Raw genomic sequence first — 27,756 nt, 5'->3', positions numbered from 1 at the left:
CCATTTTCATCTTCCTTCTGGGAACAGATTGAGGAGGAGGTAGGGAAAATTATTACAACTTGAGGAAACAATGAGAAAGAAATGTTGTCTTAGATCCGTAAAACTGCAAGGCAACAACAAATGCTGGAAAGTTTTCCCGTTAGTGTTTCTTGGCCCCAAGTCAGTAAGCTGCTTCATTGCTATGTCAATAGCACATATACTTATATAAACACATGTCCAAGTGCTTTTCTCACTGCAAGTAGATTTAAGTAGTTGCAGATATGTAATTTTTTTTCAAGATGTCCAAAAAAGTCCTCTGTGAAGAAATGTCAGTCTCATCCATACATCTCACTCAAAAAGCATTTACAGTTTTCATATTACTTTATATCACCACTGATGTCACATTAGGCAGTTCTGCCTGGTTGTATGGTTTTGTTTTAACTGTTTTCTTTTGTCATTCTGGTCTTAATACATAAAGTCAGAAAAGAGTTTCCTTTCTAGTATTCTTTTTTCCATTCCCTGAGTATATCATGCAATATAGTTCCTGTGTGAACCTCATGAAGCTCAACAAGGCCAAGTGCAAGGTCCTGCATGTGGTTCAAGCACAAATATGGGCTGGGCAGAGAATGAGTTGAGAGCAGCCCTAAGGAGAAGGACCTGGGGATATTGGTTGACAAGAAGCTCAACATGACCTGGCAATGTACACTTGCAGCCCAGAAAGCCAACTGTGTACAGGGCTGCATCAAAAGAAATGTGGCCAGCAGGTTGAGAGAGGTGATTCTGCTCTCCTACTCTGCTCTCAGGAGACTCTACCTGGAATGCTGCATCCTGCTCTGGGGCCCTCGGCATGACAAGGATGTGGAACTGCTGGAGCACATCCAGAGGAGGGCCATTAAGATACTCAGAGGGCTGGAACACCTCTTTATGAATACAGGCTGAAAGAGTTGGGATTGTTGAGTCTGGAGAAGTTTCCAAATAGACCTTAGAAAAGCCCCTAAAGGGGCCCTACAAAAAGCTGGAGAGGGACATTTTACAAAGACACGTAGTGATAGGACAAGGGGGAATGGCTTCAAACTGATAAAGGATGGATTTAGATTAGACATTAGGAAGAAATTCTTCTCTGTGGGGGCGGTGAGGCACTGGAACAGGTAGCCCAGAGAAGCTGTGGATGCCTCATCCCTGGAAGTGTTCAGGGTCAGGTTGCATGGGGCACTGAGCAACTTCATGTAGTGGAAGGTGTCCCTGCCCATGGTGGGTAGTTAGAACTAGATGATCTTTAAGTTTAGTTGGAACTAGATGATCTTCCAACCCAAACCATTCTGTGACTCTATGATTATATGGTAATTACAATCTTATTGATAATAAAAATAAAGATATTTTGTATTTTTGCAAAATCTCAGATATTTCTGGATCAAGTTACTGGCAATAGAAGTGTATGGCTAAAAAAAAATCTCAGTTCTTAAATGTTCATCTGAATGGAAATATTTGGAAGGGGTATAGGAAAACATGACACATACAATTCTTTTACAAAATCCACCTTAAAGACACTTCTTACATGAAATATTAGAAGTATTTTTATCAGACTGTGCATGTCTTACTTTGATGCCCTTGCATTGTGCCATTCCTCCAGTAAGGCACAGTAATATCACTGATAATGGATAGGAAGGAAGTGACTTGGCTCTTACAGGAAAAAAAAACCCACCTAAATTTAGGAAAAAAATCATAAATACTCCCAGAGACAGGTAGTTTGACAGCTTGACTTGTAATCTTAAGAGTACACTTATACAAAAGTTTCTGCCTTCATTTTGGTGCAGGTTAGAAACGAAGCTATTTGGATCTATTTTGCTCTTGCCCGTCTCTCTTTCCCCAAGCACACTCTAAGCATAATGCCCACCAAACTGCTGACCGCCTGTTCCTCATTAAGGCATGCGGTGCAGAGAAACACACCAGCAAGAAAACCAATGAAGCAACATAATCAGCAGCTGAGAACCCTTTCCCACTAAGTAGCAGGAGGAAACGAAGGAGAAAAACCTCATCCTTTTTCTTTGGAGCTCTACTGGTGTGAACTAATTTAATAGGGATGAGCAGCCACAAAGGCAAACAAGTTAAGTGACATGTGGTAGGTTACAGATATACTAAAAGCAAATCCCTGAATCTTCCTTTTCACAGCTTGTAAAGGGAAAACTCCCAAGATCACAAACTTTCTGCTGTATTGACAGTCTGTAAAAAAAAAACTCCCTCTAGATCTTAATCAACAGCGTATATAGAAAAACAGAAAGGGTTTATGTGTGACTGTGTGATGGAAAAGAAAACCAAATGGAAATGGCACTTGTTTACCAGGTAAGATCAGAAATGTGATGTGGGCAAAAAAGTAACAAAATAGAGAGGAAATGAAGGGGCAAAGTTGTGTCTTCTTGGAATATCTGATTTTATCAGCTATAACTATTGCAGTTAAAATTCGCTTACCCTAATGCATTTAGGTGGAACCCCCCTTATCTTTCAGCTAATAATCCCCTTTTAAGTAATCTTCTTTTCCAAACTGAGAAACTTGACAACATCAGAGGAAAAAAAGTTGAGAATGAATCAGTTTGTTTGCAAAAGTGGGATACACTAGTGAGAACTAAAGTCACTGATGTCAGAGATCACTTCAGAGGGATGCAGAAGCAAATAGCTTCTTAGAATGCTTGCTAGCAGATAATCTTTCCATGGGTTCATGTCTGAACATGTATGCACATGCAACACAGAGATGTACTTCTGCATCAGAGCATTTTCCTAAGGGACTTACCTATTTTTGGTAGGTATTTCCTAGTGACCTTATAGCAGGAAACAAAGAAAAACCCTCTGGATAAGGAGATGAAGACACAACAAGATCCTAGATAGAGAAAGGCTGCCTGACTGCAGATTCAACACAACTTGGCTGCATCCTGTGCAGACAACTAATAACAGCAAAACATCACAGCACAGAAAGAGAAACCCTACAAAAAGACAGTAGTTTTGCTGTACACCTCCTAGTAGGACATTTAGCAATACCTTTGCTGATAGACCAGTGACTGTGCCCTCAGTGTGCATACACTAAAATGAAGGGTGGTGATGCAGTGAACTGCGAGAAAATGTTACAAGTTCTGTATCTCTGTTCCTAAGTTTCTTGACCTCCCCTAGCCTCTCCCAGCCTGCTGGGATTTTTGCAAATTATTCTGTGAGACCCATCTTACCATACATCCAGGTTTTTTGCTTGGAGATACCACTGATCAGGCCAGTACTCTTGACCTCATGTGGACTCACTCTCTTAAGTCCTGTAACATGCAAGCCTCTCCAGTTCTTGTTTCTAGATCGTGCTCATTTCCGATGAACTAAAATGGGTTTTTCAAGCTCTTATACTTCCCCAAAATAAACTGGGAACCATATATATCTATTTGGAACTGGGACCGGGATATGTGTGTGTGCAGTAATGAAACTACGTTTCTAAAAAATCTGACCCCAAGGGTTAAGTTGTATTCAACTTAATTAACTGAAGTTGGCTCTTGGAACGTCAGTCGATAATGTGCCAGGAAAGTCTTTGCACTGAGTGTGTCATTAATAGATTATACACATATGAGACATGATTTTTAAGCTTCAGGTCAAAAAGCCGCCTTTTCATTTTTCTTGGAACTTTTCAACTATTTTATCCATGGTGCAAGTGATAACACTTTATTTCATAATAAATATTCTGAAAGCATTTCTAATACTAACAAATATGAATTACATTTACGCATACTTCACTGTATGAGATATATGACCCAAAACCTGTAGAGAAAAAGTATGTTTATAAACTTTTCTTGCAAAATCTCTCTAGAACAGCAGATGAGGTAGCCAATAAAGAGTGAACCACTAAAGTTTCAGGTTAGATAAATAATGTCCAAGCTTTAAAAAAAAAAAAAAAATTAACCTTTGGATCTGCAAAAATTGCTTGGAAATCTTCCAATTTAAATCCTTTATAAGACTATTTGTGTTTCCTGCCTTTGGTAGACTGGGAATATGGCCGAAATGATCACTTGTAATTTCACTGAGTAGAACTGGAAGGTATGGAAAATAATAATCCAATGTATTCTCTTCATCAAAAGCAAGATCACCCATTGAAATGATACTATTTCATAACTTCCACTTCTGTGAAAATCTAAGGCATGCATTTTCTTGCCCCTAGTCTAGTTAACCTCTTTAAGAGAAAACTAGGAAAAATACAGATAAACCTAGTAAAAATTTAGATAAAACTGGGAGAGAACATTAACATGTAAATGAAGTTATTAACTAGATCATCGGTATAGGACAGCCTGGATATCCTGATATGCGGTATGCAAGAAAATAATACATGCTTTACAGGGGACCAATATACAGCCACACATCTGGAGGGAAAATAAAGCAGATTGAATAATCTCACATTAATTCCTATCATTATGAAACATTATCTAAAGATCTGGAAACTTAAATATTCTGTAATTAAAATAAACTATGAGCTAACATGTCAAAGAGTAAGTGGTTCCAACAAAAGTCCATACAAAAACTTGCACGTGAAATAAACTTGATGTATACCAGCTGTCTTTCACAGCTAATAATGTCTTAATTTTAAATCAAATTTACCTCTGCCACGCATATACCTGCTACTAAATCACATGTATTTGCAAATTGTTTAACCAGAAATACTTTATGTAAATGAGGTGACAGAAAATAATACAGTTAAGGGAAAAAATGAATCTCAGAGCATTTTGAACTTCCTGCTCTGTGTTCTGTCATGTGGCTTTATATTTTTATTTGTTAAGCTGAGACGAATCATTTGATACTCAGTCTAGTGCCGTAATTCCCACATCACGAGGTCACCACACAACTTGCTATGACCTCCTAATTCCACCTAAAAGTCAGCCAGACCTTGAAAGCACATAACTACTGCAGATATTTTGGAATTGCTTTGGCAGAGTCCAATACGACAGCTTGCATAATGCTTTCTCTTTACCATGACCAGCTGCATACAGTGAGGTTAGGTTCAAGTTTTCATAATCATCATGTTCACATAAACAAGGGAAAATTCCAAACCATTACTTTTCACTTAATGTATATCTTTCCCTGCAGGAAAAGTGCGCTTTTATCTTGACATAACTGAAGTCTATAAAATATTCCTTTTTGTAAACTCACGAAAGGCATACGTTTTGTTCACAGGATATTATTCAATAACCACAAAACATACCATTCCTGGATGTCTTAAAAAATAGAAAGTTAATAGTAGCAAACTTTGGATTGAAAAGCTATCTGCGTAATCATTTACTGGCTTACTAAAATGTTAAGGGTCCTTGAGTTAGTCTTGAGCCTTTAAAGTTTGGCAGGACAGAACCTCCAGAAGATTTACTACAGCTTAATTATTGACCTGACATAAGACTTAGGCTATGTAGCACATGCTGATGGCTTCTTCGGTTTAATTAATTAATGAATAAGCATTATATTTTTGTACCTTTGAAGATTTCCTGAAATTAATGTGCCTTGGTTAATTTTCATAGCATTGGGTAGAAGTCTGTACGTCTTGCATAGTGAATTTATTATGGGCAAAACCTGTAAAAAGGGGAAAGTACATTAATACTTAAAACTGCTAGGAATCACACTTTTCAGTTTTAACACAAGCTCTGTTCATACTGGATTTAGAATTTGTTTGTAAAACTAAACTAAATAAAATAAACTAAATTACTGTTTACTTTGCTGAATCACTCTGCAGAATCAAGTTTATCCATGTATAATTACCTTGCTTACAAGTTAGCAAACTGCCATATTTAAAATAATTGAAACTTTACATTTTTTAAAAATCCTGACTTCATTGTGTTTTGTTCATCATTAAAGTAGCCATCAGTGTGTACCTGCTATTTCAGAGCCTTAGTACAGGCAAGATAACTTACGGTGGATGTTTTTCTACATGAGAAAAAAAAAAGAGCAATTTCTACTATTGTAAAATAGTACAGAAAGGATAACCTATATTCTATTTAGCTATCAAAATCAAATGAAAGTGTTTTCCTTTTGCACTCCCTGTGAGAAAGCTCTATCAAATTTAACAGCACTGTAGATCTTCAAGTTCAGTGTAGTCCTACTGTTTGACTAACAAAACGTTTACATCTCCAGCCCCAGATTCAAATGGACAGTTCAAATATCCAGATGTTTGTTATTAAGTTCTATAACTTGTTGACACATTTTCCAGGAATATTTGTAATATTTGAATAGAAATTTGGAGATACTTGCCTTGGCTTTCATAATTGTTCATTCATTTACTTGTTCTTTACTAAAATGAGGTAATATTGAAATCATATATAAATTACCACAAACAATAGTTTTGTCTTTAGGCAACTGAAAGGTAGCTACTAGTATCTAGTATATTAATCTAAATTCCTCAATCATCTTCTTCCTTTGGTAAGAACCTACTGGTTCATATCTACTTTCTCCTCTTCTAGCCTGAGCAACTATTAAGATTCCAGATCTCACAGGTGACTCTAGTCAGGAGAAAGTTTCACTGACAGAAAAAGGAGCTTTTCTTCATTTATTTTGATGAACACAAGAAATATTTTGTTGACATGAGCTATAGTTTCAGCCTCGACGAGTCACAATCTTCTGACAGAAGAGACACCACCTTCCCCCACGGTCCTGACAGCGAGTGTCTCCAGCACGTGTCTGCACACACTCCCGGGGCTGAAGAGGGCCAGAAGAAAGAACTAATCTGCCCAAGTACTAATCGTGCCAGCCAAAACCATAATAGCAAAACAGCAAGCAAGATTAGTTTTCAGATGGGTCAGCTCTATCACATGGCTCCCCGTGTTGTCACACCACTTCCAGTGCCATCACAAGAAATGAGGAGAACCAGGGGCCACCACCCCAGCAGTCAGAATGTACAACATGATGCCCTTGGCTGGAATATGGAGGGACTAAACCCATCAGTGTTCTCCTGCCTAAGTCAGCCTGTCAGTCAAAAGGGCTTCTCTCTAGTTTCCTCTGTTGTTAAGTCTCTTTGTCAATCAGTCTGTCTGCTCCCCTTCTTCAAGATCTCTCTCCATCTGGTGCACCACCCTTCTGGGAAGGCACAGCCAGATCCTGGCTCCCTAATGCTTGCACGCTCCTTAACAGCTCTGAGGCCTGGCTTTGGTTTTGGAACAATCATGCTTTACTGTTTCTTACAGCTCTTTATAAGGGCAGTGGCAGGGAAGTCTATCTCTTTTGAGACTAATGAGTGCAGTTAGATTCTTCATCTGAGAATTTCCAAAAGGTCAAACCCAACTTTACTAGGAAAACTCGGTTGACTTGCACAGACACCAGCAATGGGAATAATGAACACATATGGGGAGCATTATTTCATTCACAACTGGATACCTGGGAGCAGGGAAAAAAAAAAAAAAAGGAAATCCCAGGAAAAACTGGGGCATTTATAGCTTCCAGGGAATGGAGTGGAAGCAAAAAAAAAAACCAACTCTCCCTTCAACAAACCCAAACTGGAGACAGTATAAATCAAGCAACCTGAAGTACACACAACCCCAACATGCTGCTCCAAAGTGAAATGTAACCTTTTCTTCTCTAATGCAAAACAGGTTAATACAGTGGCATAAACAGTGGACTCATTGTCTCAGTTAATTGGAAAGGATTGTGAATTTTAAATCATCAGATTTTAGGCAGCCAAGACTGTGAATGTCTGAATAAGTTTAAATCAAAAGCTGCCAGCGTTTGGTATCTTAAAAAATTACCTCATTGTTATTATTATGCAATAAATAAGTACTTGCAGTATTATGGTCCTCTAAATCTTACCTTTTTCTTATTCAAGAAAGAAATATTATCATTATTTTTCCACTCTTCCTCAGTTCAGTCTCTTTTCTTCTGTAATAAATAAACCAATAGAAAATTATAACAATTTCTAAGCAATAAATTTAATGATATTTTGAAAGAAAAAAAACCAAACAAATCACTTTATCTATATATTATTTCTAGGAACAAATTCCAGCACAAAAAGAAACATTGCATAGAGGAATGCTTTTTTGAGCTATCCCATAAGCCTCACTGGGACTATTGCCTCAAGTTTCAGCAGGGAATGGTTACAGCAAAGTACATTAGTACTGCAATTTTCTCCATTTATCAACAATTCTCTTTCCTACTTAGTATTTTCTTGAAAAAGTTATACTGATAGGATACAGTATCTACAGAGGGCAGTAGCTCTCTAAAGCTGCTTCTTCAGGTGCAAAGCAGAAATAAGCATGACTTATTTAGATTCCAGCCAGTAAGTTCATTTAAGCCTGCTTCCTAATAAATCAAAATACAAACCAATGTGCTGTTAGGTTTTCAAGTTGGTAGTGGCTGTGAAAACCAATATGTGTTCTATGATTTCCTCTTGAAAATTTAAGCTCAGAATCTAGACTGAACACTCTTAATATTAAAAAACTACGTAGGTATGAAACAATTGGAGAAGTGAAAATTAATATTATTATTGTATTACCTAATATGTGGTTTTGCCTCTCTTTATTTGAAAGATTATCTGTCCAGCTTTAAATAAATTTTTTTTTGGTTTTGTTGATTGGTTTCCATTTTTTTTTTAATCAGGGCAGTAACAGCTAGCATAATCAGACTGACAGGTTTCTTTGACATTGTCACTAGCTACTATTGAATCTTTTTAATATCATATACCATTAATATCATATAAAGTTATGGGCAATTAGTGAAGACTTGTCTTTCTCTCTGGACACCCTCAGCACTCTTGGGCATGTATATTGCCTGGGCCAAGAGGTTAGGAATTAAATAAAAGCACTCTCATAGTCGATCACCCTCAACACAACTTATCTGTCCCAGTGGCCACATAAGCTCTCCTTTGACCACATCATAGGAGCCAGCAACGCTCTGCTGACCTTCTGAGTGCAATAACTCTTGAGTGACCAGCACCAGGGATGGGTGAGTGCCCCAGGCCCCTTCCCACAGGAGTTGGTTGAACGAACAGTAGTGTTAGAACAATTTTTTCCCACAGCAAAATCTGTGATATAATGAAAGGCCAAGAAGTCATAACTGACACATTTTTTCCACTTAGTCTATTAGCTAGACCAAGTCTCAAGCACATGATGTAACGAAAGATTACCCATCAGCCACAGTACAAGAGGATGTGAAGGAAGGATAGGTATGCAAACACTAAGAGATGATTAACCATACTATTCCCTCAGTTTTGAAACATAATGAAGTCTTACTCTGTTTTATTACAGTTCCTTGTTGTAGTTACATGTAGTTACATGGGGGAAGGCTGTGATGCACAAGGCCAGATTTTTAGCTTCAGTTATGTGAGTGCAAATCCCACTGAAGGAGTGACTGCATATAAGTACCAAAGGATGAACTGAATTGCTATTTAAAGGAGTATTTTTTCCCCATTATTGTTGTTGTTATGGGAAACAATTTGGGCAAAGAACTTTTGAAAGGAAAGGGTTTTCTAATGGCCAAGTAAATAACAGCAAAGAAAATAAAGAAAACAAATTATCAAGCTGAAACTAAGCTAATGAAGAAAACAGTGATTAAAACAGCAAATTAAACAGAGGGAAGATGCTTAAAAAACAACCCTCACATCATTCCTGCTCACAGTCAGCAAGCTTTTAAAAATATCTCCCTCTTTCACTGTGAGAAATACATGACTTTTTTATTTTTCTTTCTTGCTCTCTACTGCACTGAAGATGCCAATTTCAAGTACATGGATAAGACAAAATCAAGAATCACCTAACCACACCAGCTGGAGTGAAACACTGACTCCTTATCTACACAAAAAAGAGTAAGAATATCAGGTGATGAAGCAAAGTGATGATGAAATAAGCCCTTGAATGATATACAGAAGAATGAGTCTAGCAGCACCGGAATCAACAGGAGTCTTTCCATTTACCTTAGTAGGCATTGAACAAGTCCATACAAAGCAGAAAAATACACATGGAGATGGTAGCTACCATTGTCAAAGTTTCCAGATCCCTGTTTTCCACATTCATGAGCATATGGAAATATAATACTTTCCAGTAGGTGCACAAAAGAGTTCATTATGACTTAACTTTAGAGAGGATGTTATGCCATAATTTTATTCTATGGAAAAAGGACCCGTTCCTTTCTTTAAATGCTGCTGTCCTTAAACATATTGCAGGAAAATTTTATTTTTTTTTCTTTCATTTTATTTCTTCAGGTTTTTGTACACCATTTACCACCAAAATTCTGAATACAGCCTTAGTCAGGAACCTTGCCACAACATATTTCCAACCTGTACAGATGGAGACTTAATAGCATCCCAGGATGAGAAAGGCTTACAGCATACTGTAATGCAAGATTAGTATTTATTGTTTCTGCCTTTGAACAGCAGGAGTTTAGATACTGCTGGATGGCATATTGTTTGGGAATTTGAGAGAGTGCAGGTCTGTGTGTGACACTAAGAGAAATCTTCCCCATATAACACAGACAACCAATAAGAGGGTTTACTATGTGCAGGACTTTTTCCATACTTGTGATATCTTGGTGATAAAACATTTTCCAAATCATTCCAGAAGTGGTAATACGTGGCTGCTACCATGTCCTGGGGATGCAATGATCTTATCTCACAAAAGAAACACTGTCACAAAGCCTCCAAAGGAAGACTGAGGAACTACAGGGAGTGTTATGTGTGATTCACTTCATCTCAGACAGACCTAAATTTATGTACTCAGTTTCATGCCAGAAGGGAGGTCTTTCAGAAAACAGGAAAATGCTAGACCCACATTTTTCTACAGACTCAGCCAGAGACATGTTCATTACTTCCTCAGACAAATGATGTATAAAGACTGCCCTTACGCACCAGCTTCCAATTTCAGTCAGAAACAACTTTATTCCAGTGGTGAACTTAGTGATTTCTGTGTGCATAAAGTACTTTTGCATTTCCAAGGTTTTAAGTGTTCTATACACAAGTTAGAAGTGCAAGATGATTGCAGCTGTAATTCACTGAAAACAGAATGACCCAGAAAACATTTTGGTGGCTGACTTCACAGTTTCCAATAAATGGACAGAAGAATCCAATTCTAGTTATCCAATACTTTTTTCCTGGATCATCTATAAGAATGATTGCAGAGCAGTCTGAGCAACTACAATTTATGCAAGCATTCAACTCTCCTCTGGCTTCATCTTTCTCATTGCCTTCAGTAGGCACTGCAAAAAGTACTTCTGGATAAGGATAGGTCCTAGTATTTCTCAGAACTCGAGCTCCATTATTGACACACAGGGGACCTCCAGCGTACACAGAGCTCTCCCACTACCAGTACTGCAGTGATGATGCCATGTAGCCTTGCTCATAATAGATTCAGAAGACAGAGTAGTAAAAAGGCACCAAATGCCAGCAATTTATGAACGTTACGGACTTCATTACTCGTGCAGCAGTATTGCCAAAACAATGGAAACATCTGTTGTTTAAAAAAACAATTGATCAGCCTATGCAGATCATTACAACATCTATTTCTATGTGCAAAACAGTGACAGTTATAACAGTTATAACTGATCTCATATGCTTCTAGATATTCATAACTCAATAGGATTATCTCAGTAGACTAATTTATAAAGGGCTTTGATCACTTACTGCTAAAGATTACTTGCTATCAATATACTGGATATGCAAGGGGCAATTTAGTGTCAGTCCTAAAATGACCTCTGACCCCCATTTCTGGATGAGAAGGTGCAGAAGAAAACTTCTTGTCACCTTTTTGAAGAGTAAATACTGCTTTTAACAGTCATGAGTAAACCCCTTAAATTAGATAAAATCGAGCTATATACATATTTTTTTCCTGAGACAACAGACTCTGCTAACTTAATTTTTCATCATGATTTTGATGGATATAACTAAAAATTACTGCAGTAGCTGATTGTTCATTTGGAAAAATGTGTTAGCCTGACACAAGAATCTATTTCTCTACATTGTGAAAAAACACTGGCTAGAGGATTCAAGTCTGCTTCCCAGTGCTTAGCTAGCTAGCTGGTGCCAAAACTAGACACAGCTCTTAATTTCAAAAGAATAAAGGACAAATTGTGCTTTCTAACATAAACATAGAAAAACAAAGTAAAAATTTGAACATTAAGAGAACTGAAGTAAAAATACAATAAAGCCAACGTAGTAGGTAATAGAAATATATTAAGCAATCTAAAATAACAGAAAATACTCCATTCAGCTCTGATACAGCAAGCCACTTTACATATAACTTGCAATTTTTCCTAATTCAGTTTAATCAGAAGGCTCATGGCGTTGGTGGATGAGGGAAGAGCAACTGACAGACATCATCTACCTGGATTTGTGCAAAGCATTTGATAATGTCTCGCATGACATCCTTGCCTCTAAACTGGAGAAACGTGGATTTGACTGATGGACAACTTGCTGGATAAGTAATTGGCTGGATAGTTACACTCAAAGGGTTGGGTCAATGGTTCTATGTCTAAATGGAGAGCAAAGTGGTGTTTCTCAGGGGTTGGTACTGGATCAGCACATTTAACATCTTTGTTGGTGACACGGACAGTGAGATCAAGTGCACCCTCATCAAGTCACATCTAAAAAATGTTCTGCTCCACCTCTCCCTTCATGTGTTTTGTGTGCTTTCTTAGTTGATAAAATATCAGCATCTTCCTGTGCCTTACTGTTCTGGTAGATTTTTCAGCCTTTTGTTTAGTAAGATACACAAACTACTGACAAGGTTGTTTCAGACAGAAAAATAACTCAGGATTTAATAAAACAGACTTTTCCTATATTTCAACACTTGAAATAACAAAGTCAGTGTGACTTGAAACATGACCACTCCTTATCGCCTCCTGAACACAAAGAACAAGGTCACTAAAATCAATGAGTCAAAAAGCAAGATGGCCTTAATTTAAATATTTAAGGAACAATTTAGGAAAGTGAAACATGAAGGCAAGGAAGGAGGGAAGGAAGCCTGGAAACTGGCCTCTCTGATTTGAAGAAAGCACAAGTTCACCACAAAAAGACAGAAAGAAAAATAATTATATGTAATATATCTTTTGTGTTAGCTTGTTAATGTCCTTAAAATTTTTATTAGCTTTTTTTTTTTTTAGAAATGTGGAACCATTCCATAGACACAACTGAGCTCTGCCTTCTGTTAAGGGTTGCAGCACCATTGAAGTTTGAAATAATTTAAGCAGTTGCGCTGTGCTTTCAATTCCCCCTACCTTCTTTTTTTCTTTCATTGGATTGAAATGTGCCCAAATAGCAGCATGACTGTGAATGGAAAAGATAATTCTCACACGACATTCTTCTCAGTGCTCTGGGGAAAACACACACATACAAACACATTTGTTCGCATCTGATTCAAGATGTGAAAAAAAAAATAATAAGGCAAATCTATGAGGTTTTTTTCTGAAATTCGAAACAGATTTTAAAACTCTCCTATGATTTGTTTTGTTTAGGCTAATTAAGAGTTCTGCTTTATGTTGCCACAATAGACACTAAACATTTGCAATATATTTACTGAGGTTTAAGGAATTATGGGATTAATTTGTATCTATTACACCATTATCCTTAAGCAAAACTGCTTTAGTAATCCATGTGAATATATTTTTATAAGTCAAAGAGGTGACTTATCAGTCTAACCAGACATTTTGCGTTCTCAGAACATTACATAATACAGAGTGCTAGGAAATTTTGTTTCTCAGGAAAAACATGCTCTTTTGTTGAAATCTTATATTGTTATATTGGCAGAGGTGAACTAAAGATGGATGCAAAAGAACTTGTGGATTGGCTGGGAGCCATAGTTTGCACTGCCTCTCTCATATTAGTGTAATTTGTATATTTTGTTGCTCTTACAATGAACTTAAAAATGGAAAATTCCTGAAGTTAAATATGTCCAAAAGAGTGAAAGGTACACTAAATATTCTAATGCTATGGACACAGGTAGTAAGGATACAGATATTTCTGTTGTTCTGCCTCCCCCCAAACACAGAGAGAAAAAACATTCACTTCCATTATTAAAACATGATGGTGGAAATAGTTCTTACTAAGACCATTTTCTTCCATGTCCCACTCACAAAATCTAAATTAGATTATATTCAAGCTTCAGCAACATTAAGTCTCCTCTTCTAAGGAGGAGGCTTTTTTAACAGCTGTGTATCTTTTGAGTTGCTCTAGCAATATGAAGAAGGGAGAACTGTGAAAGCTATTAGCTGTAAAAGCTATTTTTGATCTTAAAAGTTCAAGTCTCCTTTCTTTCATTCAGCTTTTTTATTGTACATTGCTAACTTTTCCTGAAGTTCAAAGTCAGAAAACTGGTATTAGTATTCTTCCCTTAATATCATGGCATACAGGATAGCACAGTATCAATTCACCAGTAAAACTCAAGGCCACGATGTATGATTTTGAAGATGCATACACTATTATATTAATAAATAAGTTCTTCCAGCTTTTCCATTTTATATATCCTTATCTCTGGCTTTGGACTTTGTATGTTTTAAGTTCATACATTTCAGCTTTGTTGGTTAACTTTTTTTCTGGCAACAAACAGAATTTTAAAATAACTTCATAAGGACAATACACACATCAATAGGATATGCATGTTGGACTAAAATTAGGTTGCGATAATGATCAGTTCTAAAGTTATAGAGACATATAAGAACCATCACTACTGAGAATTGACAACTTGTGGGAAGAACTTCAAGTAAAATGAGGATGCCAAAAGTAGCATTGCTACAGAGCAGCAAGGTACTCAAGAGGAAATAATATCACTAATATCACTGAAGATAAGGGCTCCAGACTGCAGGGTGCAGTTGTTTGAAATTCACCTATTTCAGGACTCACAAAGTCCTCCCAAACTTCTGCAAAAGACAATAAAAATTCATAACTGAAAAGAAAGCCTAAACTTAAAATAAAAAATTTTGCACAGTTTTAGCTTATATGTTTTAAATACTATCTTCAACACTGTTTAGTTGGACTGCACAGCAAACCACTGAATTTGAAAGGCACTGTTTGAAGGAGGTCTTCTTAAGGATGTCCAACGTGACACAGCTGGCCAAAAAGAGGAAGAGCACCATCATATGAAAATGTATTTTGGAGAAATATCTGCAGCTCCCTGTGACTGGAAGAGCTATTTAAAGGTGAGTTGAGAACAACTGCATACATCATGAACAAACTACAAGCTGGAATGGGGGATTGCTTTAATATACTGCTTTTTATTAATATCCAGTTTATTCAAAGCCACTGAGAACTCGGGATGAAAATCAAGAATAAAATTTAATTTAAAGTAAAATAATGAAAACAACAACTTGAGAGCAAGTGTTTTAAGCAAGATAAGCAACTGTCATTAAGTTTGAGAATGGCACACATCTGAGTTAGCAGTGAATCTCCTCAAGATGGAACTGCTAGGCAGAAGGACCTAGGTGGGGTGGAGCAATGGGCCATCAGGAACCTAACGGAATTCCGCAAGAACAGATGCTAAGTCCCTTTGCTCAGAGCTCATTAGATGGTGCCTACAGTACTGTGCTCAATTTTGGGACCTGCAATATAAAACCAGCAATGGTAAACTGGAAAAAGTTCAGTGGAGGACAATCAAGATATTTTAGGGATGGAGCATTTGCCCTGCAGTGAGAACCTGAGGTTGTTCCTCCTGGAGACGAGCTGGACTTTCCCTGCACTACAGTCAGTTCTCACACTGCCACTGCAGATTGTTGTGTGTCTTATAACAAAGCTCCATGGACACAATTTGATGTGCCATAACAAATGGAGACATACCAAACTGCAAAATTCTACCGTGGTTACTACTGGGACTGAGAGCAAGAGATGCGTTCAGACCTACCTCTCTCAAGAGTGTGGTAACTGAAGAACATGACAGCCTTTCCATTAAAAGCAGCACCGTCCTGAGGATATAGTTCCTGCTGTCTCTGAAACTTTTTTACAGGGATATTGCCAAAGTATTTTGCAGCGAGCACACCAAGGACTGAGAATAGACCCCTCACTAGCCAAGAGCATTCTGTCTCCCTCTATGTATGTTACAGTAGGTACAAAAGATACCCAGATAAAGATGGAAAACATGACAATATTTCTAGGGTTTTGCAGAAGGAACACACTCAATATTAATAAATTTCAAATACAGCAATTCTTTACATTTGTTCTTAATGTCAATGAAGATGACACTTGGAAGGAACCCATTAACCAAACTGAGATTTTTTTCCTGAGATTTGTTAATCTCCAGCAAGAGGACTAGCAAAATAGAGCTGGAGACATGAGAGAGGAAGGCTTGACACTTCATTATCATTGCCACAAGCTATTAATTTCTCTCTGAAAATCCAACAGTTTTGATTCAGGAAAGATGAATGTCCATAGCAGGGACAGTACATATGAGTTGTGGAAAGTCTTTCAGGTTAAGCTGGAAAGGCTGCAGCCAAGACATTTCCCACTCATCCTTCATCAAGGAAAAGGTCAAGAAAGACCAATGTGTCTAAGCAGGGCACAGGATGGAACAGAACAAAAAAATTTCCTATGAAAAAGATTAAGTTCACATCCTTCTAGCCTTCATTAAAACTATTCCACATCACTCCACACTTTCATTTAAAGCAGTTTCCTGACAGCATTGAACACAAGATCTTAAAGTATCTTTTTATCAAAAGATAAAAGTGTAAATGGAAAACAGTTTGTGTACTGTATACAAAATGGGGTAAAATATGAAGGACACATAAGAAACAGCAAAAGAGAAATAAAAGCTTTAGTCTTTGCAGACTATATAATTGGTGGTGCACAAGGTAATCATCCAACTTGTGTACTTCCACATACATGTACTCTAAGCTGAACGGTTCTCAGGGCATATGTGGCTTTATCAAAGTGGAAAATTTTTGTTTTACATGAGGCTTCTAAGGAAGAAAGAATTTTCTTCCAGCACTACAAAAAAGTAAGATGGAAATTAACATCTACAGGTATATAATTTCCAAACTGCTTAGAAAACAGATTAGCTCTCCTTTGACACTATGACCTTCTCATGTCCATTACAGCAACTATAGGTATTGGACAACAGAATATAATACATGGTAAATGCCCTAGAAATATTTGAAGGTGCAACACCACACTTGGGATTTCTCCTGGAAGAACAGATAAATATACCTTTCAGCAGACTGATATGTGAATGGATCAACAGATGTGTGCAACAAGCACACTGAAATGCCACTGAGAAAGAAAAACAATGTATTTTCTTTCCATGCTCTGCTCACCAAATCTGGTCTCTGTTACTTTGGTATGTCTGTCAGCCATGAACCAGACTCCTACTCTGTCTGTTTTAGAAGTTGCCTAGTCTCTCAGACTCATTTGTGATGCTTCTCCCTATAGTATCAGCATGGCACTTTCTTGCCCATCTCAATTCTCATCCTTCATTGTTCAGTAACATTGTTCCTATTAAGTATATATGTTGGTGATTCATGATGAAGTGGGGCAAAAAGCTTCTTCAATGAGTGGCCCACACAGAGCTTTGAAGATAAGGACTGAGACACGGGCTCCTCATTTCATACCAGATGTGACTCAGCAAGGTGTCTGGAAGAGAGGGGTGAGACATTCTTGGAGACCTGCTCTGCCCTCCCTCTGTTAGGCTCTCATTCAAACTAACTGCAACACCTTTTTTAGAGATGAGCTGTTTGACAGTAAAGTATGCCTTAAAAAACACACAGAGTCATAAATACATGCATTACTGAGATTGATTCTGAACTGAAAAGCCCAACATATTCTTCTATTGTAGACCAGGAAATGGAGCAGTTCCAGCAGCCACTAGTGGTTGGAGACTAAAAAAACCCAGTGAATAGTTCAAACAGCTACCAGATTTAATACACAGGTGTTCCCCTGTCATGGAAGCATTAGTGTCACAGTTCAGGCTTCAGTACAGGGCTGTGTTACTGCAGCAAATGCAGAAGGGCTGAATTACTGTTGCTCATTATCTGAACTGTCTCTGACTGAAGGGCAAATATTCTTGTGGCAAATTAAAATTTGCTCTGCATTGGATGTTGCTCTGGATCTCCTGAAGTGGGTGCATGCACTCCATGAGTAATCTGCAGCAGAGCAGTGAAGCAGACAGGTCACAGCAGTAGCATCACTCTCTGAAGTTAGGCTGCTGATGCCCATATCGATGACCTCACTAAACTGTACACTGTATGTGGAAAACAGCTTTATTCAAAGCGACTTTGAACCAGCATCCAAAAGCAGTGTGATAGGTATATGAGTATGATTGCAGAACTCACTCAACACGGGGATATGTTCAAGCTCCTAAGAACATGATTCTCTCCAATAGCCCTGTGGGTTTCTTAACAAAGACCAAGGATTCTTACACAGCACACAAAAGGAGAAATATACAAAGTCCATGTGATATTCTCACACTACAAATGCTGTACAGCTACCAGAAAGAGCAGTGGATTCTCCAGGTTTACATACAGGGTAGATGGGGTTCCTCAAAACAGACAATATCAAGATATATAACTGCACAGTGTCACTTGCCCAAGACAGCACAGTTCTAGTTAGCCACACCCTTCTTTTATCTGGCTTTTGCAGACCATGGTGGCAACTACTATCCAGTCTAAAGGATTCAGAGGACTTGGTAGACATCCTCTTTATGTTATAGGTATCCATGGTACCCAAGAACAAAACAAGTAGCTGTAAAACAGATCTATTTCTCGAGAAATGGTTATACTGCATCTCAAACCCTTCACAAGTTGATTAGGTGCAAAACAGTGCAAAATTTGCGGAGAGGAAATGTTTGCAGAGTAATTTAGTGACAGGGAAAACTGGATGTGAGCTGCCCAGGATGGAAAAGATCTAAAAAATGATGTACCTGTTTCAATATCTCTCTATAGCTGCACACCTTCCTATGCTGAACTGCTATTTTTTGAGGAGTCTGGTGATCCCTGACCATGCATATCTCAAAGTCTCTCCATTTTACCCTTCCTCACTTCAGAGGATTTGTGCTTTAGAGGAATTCTCCATACCAAGAAGAAGGAAACCAAAAAACAAGCACAGTGGCCTTCTGCACTTAGAACTTGAAGGGCAGAGCAGTAGAGCACAGGAAGCCTTCCTCCGTGAGTTTATATACCGCGAATGGACTAAAGTTTACAGTGAGATGAGAAATGCCAACCCTCTACAGATATAGAGATAAAAGAAACTACTGGAATGCCTGACAGATAAAATTGTGCTAATTTCAGAACATTTTTATTGGTCTAACTATGATAATGGTCCCCCTAAATCCTACCACCTCCCAGTGGCCAAGCAGATAGTGTTACAGTCTCAGTTCATAAATTGGCTATAGATGTAAAATAGGTAATGATATCGTAAATTCACATGTGCTTTACTAAGGACACATTCAACAATTCAGGTATTACAGGTAAAATAATATAGTGGGGAGTGACACCATGGGAAATTTTGCTAAACATTGTTACAAAGGTTGGCTTAATGTATACTTCTCATTGTCAAGAAGTTACCAAACCTCAAATATTGTTCTAAAATATATTACTGTTAGCATTTTTGAAGTCCTGGAAAAAAAGTGATAGTTAAAAGGTATCCCTTGCTGATTATTTGCAGGATGTTCAGTTTATTATTACTTTGCTGTTCTCTAATTTGTGACTGGTATGCCCTTAGGCAGCCAAGTCAGTGGGAGATAATGCTCAAAAAATTTAGTATGGATAAATCCAGAAGCGTGGGTCCTGAATATTTCATATTTCTGGATTTAGCATAGGTGAATTCAGAAACATGGGTTCTGAATATTTTATATTTCTGTCTTTCTTCCATTCTTTGTCCAACATTGTATTCCTCTAAGATCATCCATTATTCCTCACTACATCTTTACTGCTTGCAGGCATGAACAACATCTCTGATCCCCCTAAGCTTTGTCTGCCTCATAGACCTTTGAGACACTCTTTAAGTAACAACACTGGGCGATTTTTAAAACAGTTCCCTGTAAATTACATAATTTACAAAGAAAAGGCTAAGCTGTCTTTTTTTTTTTTGCGTCAGCATGACCCAGCAGTAAAAGGAGTGATAGTTCGGAGGAGTACAGTGTTTCATTTCTACAGCCAATACCACAATTACACTTAATCTAGGTATCCTAGTCTCTTCAGGTGAATCGTATCTCCTGCCATTCAAATGAAATGCCTTCTTCATGCATTCTTCTGTGGAAAGGATAGGATACACCTTAAAGAGCTGTATAGGAATTACATCACAGCTGTTCAAATACAGACAGTGCTTATCCATGGCATTGCTAATCTGTGGGCCAACCAAGAAACCCAAGATGATATCAAGTTCTTCCAGCTTAAGTGCCTTAGCAACCCTGGCAAAGCAAGTATGTAAGCTCCATCCCCACCTATGGAAAGAGGTAGGTGCTTTCGAAGATTTCCAAGAGGAAATCCTGCTTGCCTAACTGCAATGCCTGGAGGTCTTCAGGGGGACTCTATTAATCAGAGAGAAAGCATGCCTTTGGGTAGCTGCTGTATAAGTATTTAAGACGCAAGGGGCACCACAAGTGTCTTGGCTATGCAGACTGGATCCCACCCTCAGAATCTTATTCACCTTTTTAAAGCAGCAGCTCAGCAGGCACTTCTGTTTCTTTCCTCTTTTCTCCCCACACTGTTTATTAGCTTCTCTCCAAAGTCTCTTTGTTGACTTAGAAAGTAAAAAACAGTAGGCAAGACTTTCCATATTCTGAGCTGCACTACAGCAATCCTCTAAATGAAAATGGATAGACTTTTGTTAAAAGTGCACATTTAGCCTTCTGCTCCTGGTGACACTGGCACAGTCATCATGCCTTCTCCTGCAGAGACACACAGTGCCCCAGTTTGCAGGGTGAGGTGTCACCACATGGTTGAGTATCTTATAGCTCATACTCCCCTAAAGTGTTGGCCATGTTTCTCCCCCTCACCCCAAGCCACCATCGTACACTTTCCTTTGTACCTTTGTACCATGTGGATCCCCTGTCCACTTGCTGAGATGAACCAACTCACTAGGTAGGCAGCCAACACAGCTTCCCGTTGCTCTGGTGAGCTCATTCATGCCAGGAGGTGAGCCAAAAGCCAAACCTGGCATGAGGGAGGAGATGGGAACACACTGCTGGAGGCAGAGGATGGGAGGATCAAGGATGGGTTTCTCCAGGGCAGCAAGCTATTCCACCATCCGAGAAGAGGCAAGAAACCTCACCCTCTGTTGCAATAAAACCTCTTTAACAAAATGGGAGTTATCAGAAAACCGATCAGAAATTTCAGGGGTAACTGATTATGGTAAACCTCAGGAAAAAAAAACGTGTTTTTTTAATCGCCAGGCATGACATGCACAAACCCACCATGCTCACACAGCCTGCATGCATTTAGGTAGGGAGATTTGGGATTTCTGTTAGTTTCCTTCATGTTTCTGGAGCTGCATGCAAGCCAGCTACCTCAGCAACCAGGAGGATTAGGTTTAAAAAAACAGAAAGTAGAGATCTGAACTTCTCACATTATATCTTGACTCTAACACTCCAAACTTTACAAAAGAGGCTAAATATCTTGAGACTACTGATAGAAGTCAGGAGAGTTGGCAGTTTTGCAGACATTTATGTGCTTGACAACACATTTTTCTGGTTTTAAGTGAAAACAGACAAAACAGTGCACATGTTAGAATAACGAGCATCTTGGCACATTGCAATTACAATACTGGAACAGACCACTATTCTGTTTTAATGGATACTTTTGAGAAAAACAATCCCCTATGTTCAGCTCCCTGTTACATTTATTCTCCAGAACTCCAGTGCCAAAAGCTTCCCCATCTTCTCTGTAGGCTTTCCAAACAGAGTTCACCTCCTGTGAAGCACCACAAAAATACAGCTGCTGTCGAGCAGCAACTCTCCTTGCTAAGATGGGTTAGAATCACATCATAGAGAAAAGGCAACATGCAGTGCCATAATTACATTCAGACAGCACCAGGAGAGGTTTTTTTTTTTTAGAATATAACATCATTGGCTTTCTAGTCTTTTGCTTCCATTTAGAAACTCCATGAAATATTCTATGGATAATCTAGCACTGATCTACAAACAGTCTGGATTTCCACAGCACAGTACCATATCTAGAAATCTTCCAGTTCATAATGGTAGTATCGTCACAGTAGCATGTGATGAATTGGTGAAAAGGAGTATTTTTTTTTAGAGTTCCAGCAATATTATCAACTTGGCAGGGAACTAAAAATCTTACAATGTAGGATTATATTTAATTGTAAATTAATTTTTGCTATAAAAGAAATTTGAAAAAACCAAGAAAATCATGATAAAATCTTGGGTGTAAAGGTCAACTATTACAAAAAATGTTTCACTGTAACCAAATCACTACTAATGGTTAAGACTGGGAAGGCTCAGAGCTACAGGATTAATAGAGCACACACAGCTACAAAGGCTTACCAAACTTTTAAGCAGATTCTACAAGTGACAACTAAAGTTCTGGGAAAATCACTGATACCAAATCTGCTGTGTGGATAAACCATAAGAAGAAACAAGCATTAGTTTTCTCAGAAAGTAAAAGTCTTAAGACACCAAAAATGAAAAAGGAATTACCCTCACCAGTTAACAGTAACTTTTGAGCATGAACAAGCAATGCTAAACAAAGATCTTGCAAATATTCTCAAAAGCAGTCTACTGATATAACAGAAATATGCTAAAATAATTCAGCTAAAAAGTGTCTGGTTTGGCAATTCATATATCACTGTGCTGCATTTCGAGGTGACATTGTTTAGAGCCTTGAGTCTTTCCACTTTACAGCATCCTCTCCAAGCACATGACAGCGTTGAACTTGCCCTACTTGGTAAAAACAACAGTAGAGTTACTGCACCCTGATCATATGGAAATGGTGAATTAGTATTGGAGGAAGAATAGTGAAAGACAAAAAAAACTGAGGGGAGCTGGAGGGAATATTATGTTGCTGATCCACTTGGGAAGGCAAAGTGATGATTTAAGACTTGTAAAGGGAGAAGCAGGCTGACTTGCTGTCACTACTAGGGCACAGCAAAAGGGACTGTATCACCTCCAACTCCCTTCTCCTGCTGCTTTCCACATGTGTAACTGCCCAGGGACAAGGTCTACAAGTAACTACAGTGCAGGGACAGCCACAACTCAATGGATTATTCATTATGCCCCCCTATTTCATCTGTAGCCCACTTACAGCAGCTCTACCTGTGATGGAGGTGTTAGGAAATTCTAGTATGAGAAAGACAACTACTGGGTGACACATGTGTCACGTAGCTCTCTTGGAATTGGGCTATTCAGTGCCTTCTAATTTAATATCCTCAAAATCTCCAAAGACAGCAGTTAAAATTTAAACAGGCATTCTGAAAAGACACTCTTGATCCCATTATCAGTGCCGTGGATGGGATTACAATCAGGGTGGTAATGGTGGAAATGTTTTAGGAGAGATCTAGTATCAACAGCAGGAGTGGCCACTAATTGGATTCTTTCTGTGTCACCGCAGAGTTGTCACGGGACCCTCGTTCTCTGTTGAACACTGCAGCTCTCAAGGCTCTCAGAAAGGAGCTTTCTCAATTGTTATCGCATCAGTCTGCCTTCTCACTCAAACACAAATCCCCCAAAGCTCTTTCTAAAGCTAAGGAAATCATGGAACCCATGACTCCCATGACATCTGCGACAAGTGCCAGCCTCGCCTGGGTTAGAATGGGCCTTGACATAACACAACGCTCAAACTCCTGATCCTGCATGAATGTTTGGTCATAAATATATAACATCAAGTGCAGGATGTAAGTTAAACAAAGCTAGATAAAAAACCCCTGCAAACAGTCAAAATAGTCTGCAATGAAGTGTTCTAGCCAGAAAAGAATTCGCAAATCTTTCAATATATTTTTTTCCATAGCTGTCTAATATTCACTGAGTGTGCATTTTATAATGGCTTCCACATTTAGGAACACTGTCCCCAACATCACAACATTTTAAATAAACTGTTTTTATCAGTTCCTGATTGAAATGAGAGCTGTTACAATAATTTTCACACTGTTATTTGCCATCTCAAGGATATTTCTAGATTTCTACCTGCAATTTTTTTCCTAACGACCTCTCATTTAGCCTAGTTTTTGAAGGTGTATTTACATGCCCTTTGGAACTTCACCAAGGGAGGATTTTTTCTATGTGAAATTACACCAATCATAATTAATTTTTTTCCTCTGAAACAGAGACAAAAATCAATGAAAGGCCAAGAAGACATGCCAAGAAGCAGAAACTGAAGTTGCATATTGTGATGGAACAAGCTCACCCACCTCGATTATAAAGTGCTAAGAAGAGGAAGCCTCTGACAAGCAATAAACTGACACATAATTAAGACAATTCAGGGCAGAACACATTCTGGCTGGAAAACATTTTCTTGTGCTCCACCTCACTGCTCAGAGCAGTAAGAGGAAAAAAAAAAAGGGTGACACTTTGAAAACTCTATGTAGACAATAAGTATCCCACCTAGTCTTCACTAGCTGGGGGAAAAAGAAACACATCAGCTTTTGTGCAGTGCAGGTTCCCTCACATCACAAACAAGTTGATAGTACAGACATGCCTGGTATGTTCAGCATTCCATATCAAGCAAAGATGAATTAGCCGCAACAAAAATGTGTTACAGCTTTCATGCAGCAGTTTATGGATCTTTTTGTACCTCTGGAATTTTTTACCTTGAGCATCGTGGAACTTGTACTGTCTCAGATCTTTTCCTCAGATTATTTTTATCTCACGGTGAGGAACATCTTTGTGAGTTCTGAACAATTTTACAGCTGCTAGGATGCTAATGGGAACTTCATGTGTGTACCCAGCACAAGTGCTCTCAGAGAAAAAAAAGCCAATGTCAAAGGAAGGTATGCAGAAGTCACCATAAATATGTCTTTGAATGTTTACCATCTGGAACAGTAGATTACATTTTGACAAGAAGCTGGACTGCCCCGTGGGCATTGTCTTTTAAACAGCCCCATCATTATAAAGGAAGGAAAAACATGATTTGCTGTTCCTAGTTTCTCAGCAAGATTTTCTGGCAGTGCTAGAGAAACTAGTTTTTTGGTTTTTTTTCTTTCTAGTAAAACAATAACAAGCTGGCCGTGTGTAGTTAGCTACGCACTTTCTTGAAAAAATATGGTTTGTTATAAATCATCTGACCCACAAAGAGGGATGCATTTCAGTTAGGCAGTGACAGCAGCAGGCTGTGCAGCTCACAGTGCTGCGCCTTAGCTTTGGAAGACTAAATCTCCCTGTTCTGAAGCTGGCATATTGGGCTTCTCACAGGACACACTGGGAGAAAGAGGAGAAATTCAATATACAAGACTTTAACATAGAGTCATAATGAGGTTTTCCTTTGGTTTTGTTTTTCATTTTAAGCTTGTAAAAGTTTCCATCACTTTTTACAATGAGAAAGTGTGGAGTGAGAGAAAACTCAAAATGGTCAGATTTATTCACATAAACCCTGGTCTGGTTGTGCAGTCATTTTAGGGATTTAGCTAATTCTCTGTTTCAAATTGCTGTGGATGACTTCTGAGGATACATTCATACTAAAGAGTGTGTTTGGAAATACAAGCTAAGAACAACCTGTAAAGGGGCCAAATAGTCTCTTCAAAAAAAAGAAAAAGTTAACAAAAAAGTTTGTTTGAGGCAAAAATATATGTGCAACCCAAAACATGGGTTTATGGGCATTGTTACACAGTTGAATGCCAAAATCACAAAGCACCAGCTATAAATCCCCTTGCTCAGCCTACTAAACAGATCTTATTTCAGAACACATTATATACAGCATTATTTATAGAATATCTCACCTGTAAGTGGTGAGGACAGTGTTAGATTTCTTTCACAAGTAGGAGGCCAATAATTCATAAGCACCACAGGTATGTGAGAGTTAGTGTGAAGATCTGTTATAGTGCAAAAGAAACAAATAATTTCATTACTCTGCACAGGAAGATAGCATGTATCTATATCTATATCTATATCTTTTATTTAAGAAAAAAATAAAAAAGCAAATAAAAGGAAAATAACCCATCCTCTAATTTCTCCATCTAGATGATTTAGAGTAAAACAATGAGAACATCTTCTCTGATAAGCTAACATACTGTAATTAGTGATAACATTTCTGACTTCTTGGTTAATTTGCTGGGCTTCCCATGCTCTAGACATCAATGAACTTAATAGCGGAATTAAATGAAAATGATAGCAGAGTACTTCCATAACTAATTTCTAATTACATTTCTGCCCCTCTTCCTTCCTAAGCATAAATTTTTGCTTACTTTTAATTAACACTTCAGATCACTAATTTAGAATCTATAAATATAGTGAGACTTAAATGATCCATTATAGTGATGCTACTTAGTTTTCAATGACTTGTAAAACTTTCACATACAGATCTGCAAATGAATTACATCCATCTGCTCTGCTACAGCTGCAAGAGCAGCATTACACTGCACCCTGCCTTTCCCTACTTTCCTGATTTTCTCCTAAGTTTAAGCCCATGTGTAAGCCAAACCATCTCGATGCCGACCATCAGAAGCCCAGCCAGGTCTCTATAAAGGAGTCTTCAAACTTTACAGACATCTCAAACGCACTTTCAAAACGGTCTGGTTTGCCTCAGAGCTGAGCCCCAGACAGGCTGCACACTACTGAAGCATCCTCCTCAAAGCCTAGGAAACACTCTGCCGCGGTTCCTTCTCCCGCCCGACCACGGATCTGTTGGAACACGGAGGCGTTTGTACCCGCAGCCACAGCACCCACCCGTGCCCGGCTGCCGCGTCGCCCGCGCCGCTGCGGACACACACGTGTGTGCGGAGCGGAGAGCGGTGCCTGCGGGGCGGTGGGGGGCGGGTAGAGGAGGCACCCGCAGGGCTGGGATACACCGCTCCCAGGGAGATTTTCCAATATACACCTCCGAAAGCGTGACCTTAGCGGCGTTGAGAGTGTTAGCTCTATGAAGACAGCCAAGCGTCAGGCTTTGCTCGCTGTTATCTGTCAGCCGTACAATAGCAGCATTGATAAGGCAGCAGCAACTGGCTTTGACAAGTGTGCTGTGCTAGCATTCCTCTGAAAACCGTGAAGGAAAAAGGAAAAAAAGAAAATAGAGAAACCGGCATGAGGTGCCTTTTACTTTACCTGAACGAAGTATGGGGTTTTACTTTTCCCTCTGAGCTGCTGGAAACGATTGCTCCCTCTTCTCCCCCAAAGCTAGGTGTTTCTTCTTTTGCTTGCAGCTCACACTTGGGGAAGACCACACAGCTCCAGCAAGGCTGCCTCTCTCCCCTAATCCCCACTCGAGTGTGATGACACACACTAACCCCAACCATCTGTTGAAACACGTCCTCAAGCACTCAGCACAGTGGTGTGTCAAGACGGGCTGCCCAATCCAATCGCTGGGGTTGGGTGGCTCTTAAGGAGCTGGAGGCAGAGACAAGGGCAGAAACTATAGGACTGAGAACTCTTTAGCAAAGTAACCTGAGATTTTGAAAAAGGGCTGCTATGGAAAAAAAGAGCAGAAGGGGGAGGTACTCGCGGGAAGGTAGAGGGAGTGGATTAGTCTGGTGGCCAGTTGTGTAACTTCTTACGACTCCTTGTATTCCCAAAGGACCACGGGGACCCCCTCGCAGTGGGATGCACAGCAGCACTAGAGCAACACTAAAATGGTTTTATGGCGCGTCTATTGAGGGCCATGCCCTCCGAGAGACGTTTTTCTAAAAGAGATAAAAAATGCAGCTTGAAATCCTGCTAAAGTGCTACTGCGGGAGTCGTTTGCACGGCAATGTGACATTTGCATCCCGAAATCCCAACTCCTTACCGTGCCGCG

General features: G+C 38.9%; 1 protein-coding gene across 3 annotated transcripts in view; it reads right to left on the bottom strand.

Moving 5' to 3' along the window:
• SULF1 (sulfatase 1) overlaps positions 1–27,209 on the bottom strand; it is a 121,817-nt gene extending 94,608 nt beyond the window's left edge. For 2 of the 3 annotated variants that reach the window (XM_017812541.1, XM_017812537.1), the window contains exons 1-2: positions 7,777–7,828; positions 5,456–5,553 (exon numbers count right to left, since the gene is read on the bottom strand). The gene's annotated coding sequence lies outside the window, so the exon portion shown is untranslated. Of the gene's footprint in view, positions 1–5,455; positions 5,554–7,776; positions 7,829–27,068 lie in introns of those variants that run through there. The other variant, XM_017812539.1, reaches the window with a different exon arrangement.
• Positions 27,210–27,756: the final 547 nt, after the last annotated feature.

This window comes from Lepidothrix coronata, unplaced genomic scaffold, assembly GCF_001604755.1.
Source record: "Lepidothrix coronata isolate B3197 unplaced genomic scaffold, Lepidothrix_coronata-1.0 Scaffold36, whole genome shotgun sequence".
NCBI classification, from domain to species: domain Eukaryota; kingdom Metazoa; phylum Chordata; class Aves; order Passeriformes; family Pipridae; genus Lepidothrix; species Lepidothrix coronata.
The sequence above is the reverse complement of the archived record's forward strand: the minus strand, read 5'-3'. Positions and strand labels throughout refer to the sequence as shown.